Here is an 8,001-nt window from a genome sequence, read left to right as displayed (position 1 = left end):
TAGTGATGTCTTTTCTTTTTAGACGTAAAATGGCAAATTTAAGGACAGCACTAACTGTATATCTTGACAAAATATTACTCCAGAAACTCATGTTGGCCCTTGTATATGTTTCTGAGTCAGGGTGTAGCCTTACTTTTGAATTCAATTGGCTCCCGCTCTGCTTCAGATGGGAGGAGGAAGGGAGCCAGTGCAGCGACGCCTGGCAGTGTCTCTGTGTTTAAATCACTTACATCCACATGTTGGCCGTGCTGGTCGGGATATTTTGGAGACTCCTGCCAGGGATCCTTCAGCTGCATCAGCCATAGTGAGAGACGTTTTGGAAATACTCACATAGATACAAAGAGAGGGAAGCTTGCAAAAGGTTTTTCCTTGTAATAAAAAGTCGAGTGACGGTCGACTGTGGGGCTTTTTGTGCAGAAAAATATGATTTTAGAAAGGATTTTGCGTAGATGTTGGACTCTGATAGTGGAATGATGATTGGAAAGTCTTTGAGTTTGTTGCTGTGTCTCATACTTACAGCTTCAAGGCAGAGCGCATTGCACTGCTGCAGCTGGAATGGTATCATTTTTTAAATTTATGTTGATGCTGGAGTTTTAAGATCGCACGAACTGTTTACTATTTAGTCTCCTTTGAGGTTTATTAAATCTAATTGTACTACATTTAGCTCATAACTGCCGTCAAACTTTATCATGTTTACCACAACATGGATTTAAAATTGCAGCATGCTTGTGACACAGAAACAATGTCTCTTATCACTCCCTAAACCAATGTGCATACGTCTCCCTGCTGTTCTCCATGGAGACATTAAAAGCGCTGTTTACTCCTGACAAATACGGAGGAGGAGACCCTGGTTCCCATGGAGACACTCATCTGTTTTGTACTGACAGTGATCCAGGTGTTGGAGGAGGTCAGCAGAGTCTGAATAAGTGATGATGAACAGTGAGTTGATTAAGTCGATAAGACACACACACAAACACACATACACACACACACAGCTACACACAAACGTGTGAATGCAACCGCAGACGCACACATTAAACATTTAGACTTCTTGCCAAGTTGAAAGAAAAATCTCTAAGTCAAGCTGATCTCATTAGTCAAGCTCCAAGGATCATCTGGACCCTCACTCGTGTCCTTTTCACAATGAGCCCCCACAGAGGACTCGTATCTAACAGGAAATATTCCAAAGTACACTAATAATCCTAACAAGTGTGTCAGCAGGCATTTTGTTTTCCTTTCTGTCTACTGTGTCCAGCAGTGGGACCCCTGAGGTGAACCCCCATGGTTCACATCAGTGGGAGAGAGGCAGTTCTTATATTTAATTTGTCAGAGGACAGGTCTGAGGTCTCAAAGGACTGGGCTTGAATCAATATCATGATATAGATTTATTTTTGTTTTTACAACACATTTCATAATAACGCAAATGTACACAAAATCACACATGGACTAATCAAACTGATGGCCAATGCTGTAAATGGTGCTCCACTTTACATCAGATAAAGCTCTTCAAACCTGTTAAACAAAAACTGTGGCTCCCGAGTGCAGAGTGGATTAATGGATCACAATATTTTTGATCTGGTGGGTACTCTGCAGCTCCCACCGGAGGATCTGCCTGGATTAATGCTAAGGCTGTTACGATGACAACCTGGGAGTTTCAAATCAGGTGAGAGGGCGCCTTGGCTGGTAGGCTACAGAAAAACCTTTGCTCTAATAAGAGCAGTAAGCGTTGGAAGAAGTATTCAGATGTTTTACTTCAGTTGGAATGAGAAAAATACTCCACTACTATTTGTTTTATTTAAACTCTAAAAGTCTTAAAATGGCTGGGTCACTGTCTTCTCAGAGAATAACTGCAGTGGTACTGCAGGCAAAATACTCCTGATCCTTATTAGTTAATTATACAGAGAGAGATAGAAGAATTAGAGGGCAACAATGACATAAGAAAACAACAAGGAACTTCACCTGTTTTTAAATATCCACGTTATTATCTACAATATGAGCATTAAAGTAACAATCTCCTCAGGGAGGACATAATCCAGTTAACGCTGCTAAAACAAGAAGTCATTGCATCCATTTCTAAGACTGTTAAGTGATTATGTATAGGAGGCCACACAACCATCTATATGGGGAGACGGGAATCAGGCTTCATTGCTATACACACTGTGATTGGCACATAATGCAAAACCAGGTACAATGCAGGAAAGAGAGTTGTTTTTCTCCAAACAACTGATAATTCAGGTTTGGATTTCTGCAGAGTGAGATAAAGCTGATCTGTACTTGGCTGGCTGTAACTGACACACTTATCTTAAGAGTACGTCCCCTTATTCTGTACTTAAGGACAATTTTGTAAGATTCAACAGGCCACAGACGATACTGGAAGACAGAAATGATTTTAGCAGAAGTTTAGTTTTCTGTTTGATTTTGTACCCGCTGATTGATTTTTCTGTGATGCCTGGCAGCTGCACTCTGCTGATTAAAGCAGTTTGAGTTAGAGTTTGGTCCAGCTCCAGATCCAATACTGGACTAAAGAGGGGGGAAGCCCTCAAGTTAAGTGCTGCTCTGTCGATGCACTTAATCAGTCTCAACGTCAAGTTGTTTTACAAAGATCATAAACAATAAAAAGTCACTCTGAATCACTTTTATTGTAGCGTATCCTCAACTTTTATGGGTTATTTGCTGAAATGCAAATAAGAAGGAAATAGATTTGGTGCTGAGGAGTACCAAACATGCCTTCAATGAATTCCACGTGGAGTAGCATTTAGTTACTTTGGGGGAAATAGGATTTGGCCAATTAGCCTATATTCATTTAAGATGGTTCTTAAAGCAGAGGATAAGGTGTGCAGTAGATCAATGGTCTAATCTGAGGCCATGTTGTAGGTCGCTGTGGTTTGTTGGTTGTATATACATCTTAAATCCGCTTATGGTGACTTCAGTCAATTTCTATACCACATGATCTAAGGTCTGCTACAACACCATCTGTTATGCTGCTGCCACTGCCAGGTGATTGGTTGTCACCTTCTATTTCTACAGGACCTGTATGCCTCCAGGACTCTGAGGCGTGCAGGAAAAATTGCGGGTGACCCCACCTATCCAGGACACAAACTGTTTCAGACTCTCCCCTCTGGCAGGAGGCTGCGGTCCATCAGGACCAAAACCTCTCGCCACAAGAACAGTTTCTTTCCGATGGCAGTGGGCTGCCTCAACAAGGCCTGGGTCCCCACTGTCACTGACTCTCATGCCCCCCTCCCCAAACACACACACTCACACACACTCCTGACCTCACACTTTACAACAACGCTCAACTGTGCTTTATGCTCATGTTGCGAACTTTTGCACATACTTGTTTATTGTATTGTAGTATTATTGTATTTTTTTGTATACTTGTAAATTTTTTGATTTCCTTACTTTTTAAATTTTGTATATATTTATATTTCTATTTATGTTCATGTGTACTTTAAGCACCAATTTATTTGAAAATGTACCTAGCAATAAACCCGATTCTGATTCTGATACTGATTCACTGTCTGCTTTGTAAAGAAGACTAAAAACATCTTTTTTCACAAGCTTTTTGTTAGGCTTAAAGTTTGTGGAAATGTGTTTTATTTTAGATTCAGTGTTATAATATTTTTATAATAGTACCTTATTATCTTGTTCCTTTTTTATTGTAATGCCTTCTTATCTTATATGTTGCATATTACAGTCAATTCTTTACTTTATTGGCATGGAGATAGTAAAAAAAGTACACTACATCGGGTGTACAGTCGTAGCAAGACTCAGAACAAACACATTACCGGCCCTCACAGACAAATAGTCTTCTTGTGTATTTTTAATGCATTTCAGCTTGAATGAGAAACGACATGAGATGTTTACATTTCCAAAGCAAGTATTAAATAAACATGTATATAAGGAGAATAATTAATTAGAAAGAAAACATAGAAAAAACGCATTTTGTGTGTGTGTGTGTGTGTGTGTGTGTGGTTGTGGCATGTTAATACATAATGGGCAGCAAGATGTGCCCTGTCTCCTTCTCCTAGGAGTATTTAGCTCATTTAGCTCTTTAAAATCTGAGATTACAGAGTTTAACTTTTTAATTTAAATGTTCCTTATTTCATCGAATGCTTCACATTTTAGGAGTTTTATTTGTTTTTCTCCGATTGGTGTTTGGAAAGCAGTGTTGTTGTGAGACTGGTCGGAGTGTGTTGGCTCTTAGTAGACTCTTTTCTGGGCTCAGCTCTTGGGTTTGGAGGACTTTTCAATTGAGGAAGTCTAGGGGGCTGAACTTAAGGTGATTAAAACATGTGAGTGCTCTCTTCTGAAAGTTAATTATCAGTGGGTATCTGCCTAATTCTGCTCTGCAAGCATTTGTTGGTGTTTTTCTGTGTACATGTAAAATGCACATAAAGATTCTGCTGATGCTGTTGTTCTGATGTTTGTCAGCTATGATGACTGAGTGGAGCCCATACTTCAACCCTATACAGCACAATGGGCTGGACGATGCAATCAAATATTTTAAGACAAATATTAATTGGAATTTGTAAATGATAAAATGTTCTTTTAATTGCATTTAGAGCTCTTTACTGCCATGTTGAAACTCTCTGATGCTGTCATGGTTATATCAAGGTAGGCAAACTCGTACTATGTTCAATTATATAATTATTTTTGCTAAACTTGTATTTGTTCTCCTGACATCTGGGGCGTTCGAAAAATCATGACATTAATTTTCTTTATATTTTATGCTAGGGCCCAGTTCTGACAGGACTTTACCTCTATGTCCAGCTGTAGTCCTTGTTCTGTATGAGACAAAAAAGGTCATCATCATTATATATATTGTACTATGAATAAAGCTGGACTTTAATTGCAGCTGTGACAAACACCTCTTTTCCAAATACACTGATTTAAGCATATTGTATACATTTTGCCCCTATGTAGAAGTCTGTAACAAAGCCCTTCATACCAAATAAAGTCAAAAGCGTACTTGTAATCAATAAAACAACTGAATATCTTAACATTTTGTGTTTATTGTACACGTTTGTTAATTAAATTGTGAATATTATTATTCATGGTCTGTAGTGAGGTGTTTTGGGAAGAATCCAATAAGATTTTTACTCAAGATGGATGTTTGTCAAGGAAATTTAGTTATCTTTTATTTTGAATACTACAGAATAATTTACACAGACAGCTGTTGACACAGATGCCATGGTAGTTACTAGGTCCTGATTTACCCTGACTCTTAATAGGGGAAATGAACCCTTTGCACCAGATGTCAGGAAAACATCCTGATATTGAGCAATGTCAATACTGCACCCTGCATCTATGGAGTGCTGCATTTGAGCGTCTGGTTTTTAATGCTGTCCGGACCACAAGCCTTTGTTGGCCAGAGAGATTTTGTCTGTGTTGGCAATTCTTCCCAAGTAAATGAGAAATACGTTTTTTCTTTATGTAATAACTTCTTATCTTAGACCTATACAGTATGTTCTTCACAAGAGGTTTACAATATGCTAAATATGTTATTTCCATTATAAATTCATGGTGTTTGTAAATGTTTTGTCCTGTTTCTTTTGATCTGTTTGTGTGTTTCAGACTTACATTTTCTTTTGTAGTTCTACAATTAATATTAGTCTAACCATTATATTAAACATCTCTGAATAAAACTCATAATTTCATCATCCATCTGCCAGACTCATCTTCAGTAATGTGATTCTTGTCTAACAGTAGGCTAATAATTCATGGTTGTTAATAATAGTTCATTCAAACTCTTGATAGGATATAAAAATATAAAATATATTTACTGGTATTCTTGCTTTAATTTGTCACAAACTTTCAGTCCAGGTGTTGGGACTGGATAGTGATCCAAAACTTGTCCTCTGTTGTCCTCTAGTGGTCACACACTGTCACTTTTCACACATTGGCTTGTGCTACAGAATATCTTTACAATATATTATTTAGACTGGCCTGAAGTTTACAACAGACAATTTATTCATCTATTGATTTTCTGAAATTAATGTTTTAAAAAATTCACAGTCTGGAAGGAGACAGTCTGTAAAGTATTTCCCCTTCTTTCAATATTTTCATCAGTACATCCTTAATAGTACTTTTGGTGTTCATGACAATGTGTCAGTGTCAGTGTCACTGACAGTTATGTGAGTCTCATCACAATGTCAGAACCACAGGACCGTAACTGTGAATATACCGGTGTCACAGCCGGGACTCTCCTCTGCCCTCTCCATATCAGGTTCTCTGGGCGCCATGTGACCCTCACCTGTTCCCGTTCTGTGCTGCCTGCTTATCTCTGTCGGCGGAGAGAGACAAGGGAGAAGAGAAGTTCTGGTGCCTCTCAAGCAGCCGTGTGATGAATGTAGCTCTTCAATGTCAATTTTCATGAACCGACCAATCACAGCCTGGATGGAGCGGGACATTTAAAAATATTGGCAGATAGGTGTCATTTACACTGGGGACGCTAGGGACAGGTCAGAATCAGAATGTCTCCATCACTTTTGTTAAAAATGTCCGGAAAAATAGCTTGCAGCGAGAAATGTTAAATAACAAGTGAAACCATGCACAATAACAAAACATGCAATGCAACTGAAATATAGAAGACACAAATGCATTGTCCAAAAGCTGATTACTGCATTATATTCCATTATCCTATATTTTTATATTTTGAATTGTCACCTGCCACCTTAATTTTGTTTCCCTTCATATATATAAAGATATTTCCACCATAAATTGGTGGCGAAAAAGTCTCCAGAATGCAGGAAACATTTTAATATTTCCAGGAAGTTGGGCTTGAAAATATTTACACATACATATTGTCTATCCTTGACTGGTAGAAGGGTCTTGAGTCTGAGGTCCGAGTCCATGGGGACTGCATGTTTCCCGCTTGTCTATCTCCCTTTATTCCCTGAAGGATCTTTCTGCTGTGTCCTATATTATAAGGAAGGAATGTGAAAGACTTAGATGAATACGTAATTACTGCATTTTTATATAGCTTAGCCCTGTAGATTTTTTTTTATCTAATGCTTTTTTATTGGGAAATACTAAACAGTTGTACCTCTTCAGACCATTCAAATGATTATTGGTTGAACTGCTTGCAACTCATAAACATACTGAAGTCCTGCTTTGTATTGGCAAAGGGGTCCAAGTAGACATTGCTTCACTTTAAAAGGACACAAAAAATGGTTGGGGATAACGTGTTTAAACAATTATTTGTTCCTATTGCTATTATTGTATTTAACTGTATTATTTGTATTTTTATATATTGCCATGTCATGTCCTTTAATTAATTTTAAATTGGTTTTAGTGTCTAGTTTTTAGTATAGTGGTGTTTTGTATTGCCTTTGTGGATTTCACTTTTTTAATAAACAAATTTAACAAAAACTTTATTTATTGTCAGACACTCAGCATTTCATACTTTAATTGTGGCAGCTTTTCTGTTTTATCAAAATGGCTGCCTGGTGTTTGAGCAGCAGACACCAGGTTTACCAGATGGTGGCGCTCAGTGTGTTGGAAGTGGCACAACGGAGAGAAGTGTGTGTTCATACAGTAGATAAAACAGTCGATGAAATCAAGTTGTGTGCGTGCTGATGGGATGGGGGCTCTCTAGAATTTCATGCCAGACATAGGTGGGTATATAGGCCTATTCTTTGGGAGCTGGGTGAGTCTCTGATGACTGCACTTCTTTAAAGAGGCATGTCGGGACAGGAGCCTTGGTATGAGACATGCCTCCCTGTTTGGATTAGTTTTCTCTTCCCTGAGGACACACATTTCTGTAACAGTCACTGCTATATGTTGGACAATTAAAAACCTCTTTAACGTTTTTCAAAAGTCTGGCAGGGGAAAGATTGTGCATATTCAAGTAAGAATTATTGATACATTTTATTTACAGATCCCTGGTTTAGTTAAGAAGATGATGATCACGCTGTTTTGACTCTTGCATTGGGGGATGTGTAGTAATGCGTCACTTTGGGGGGGGGGGGGGGCCCCTTTTTTTTTTTCCCCCCCCCC

The 8,001-nt window shown here is 38.5% G+C and overlaps 1 long non-coding RNA gene across 1 annotated transcript; it reads left to right on the top strand.

Annotated features, from left to right (window-relative positions):
- Positions 1 to 310: 310 nt before the first annotated feature.
- LOC123972235 lies at positions 311 to 3,324 on the top strand. Its single transcript, XR_006825384.1, has 3 exons — positions 311 to 939; positions 1,594 to 1,663; positions 3,028 to 3,324. It is a non-coding gene; the product is annotated as an uncharacterized LOC123972235 (long non-coding RNA).
- Positions 3,325 to 8,001: the final 4,677 nt, after the last annotated feature.

The sequence above is a fragment of the Micropterus dolomieu genome, linkage group LG06 (genome assembly GCF_021292245.1).
Source record: "Micropterus dolomieu isolate WLL.071019.BEF.003 ecotype Adirondacks linkage group LG06, ASM2129224v1, whole genome shotgun sequence".
Lineage (NCBI taxonomy): Eukaryota > Metazoa > Chordata > Actinopteri > Centrarchiformes > Centrarchidae > Micropterus > Micropterus dolomieu.
This window is presented reverse-complemented; position numbering and strand designations above follow the sequence as displayed.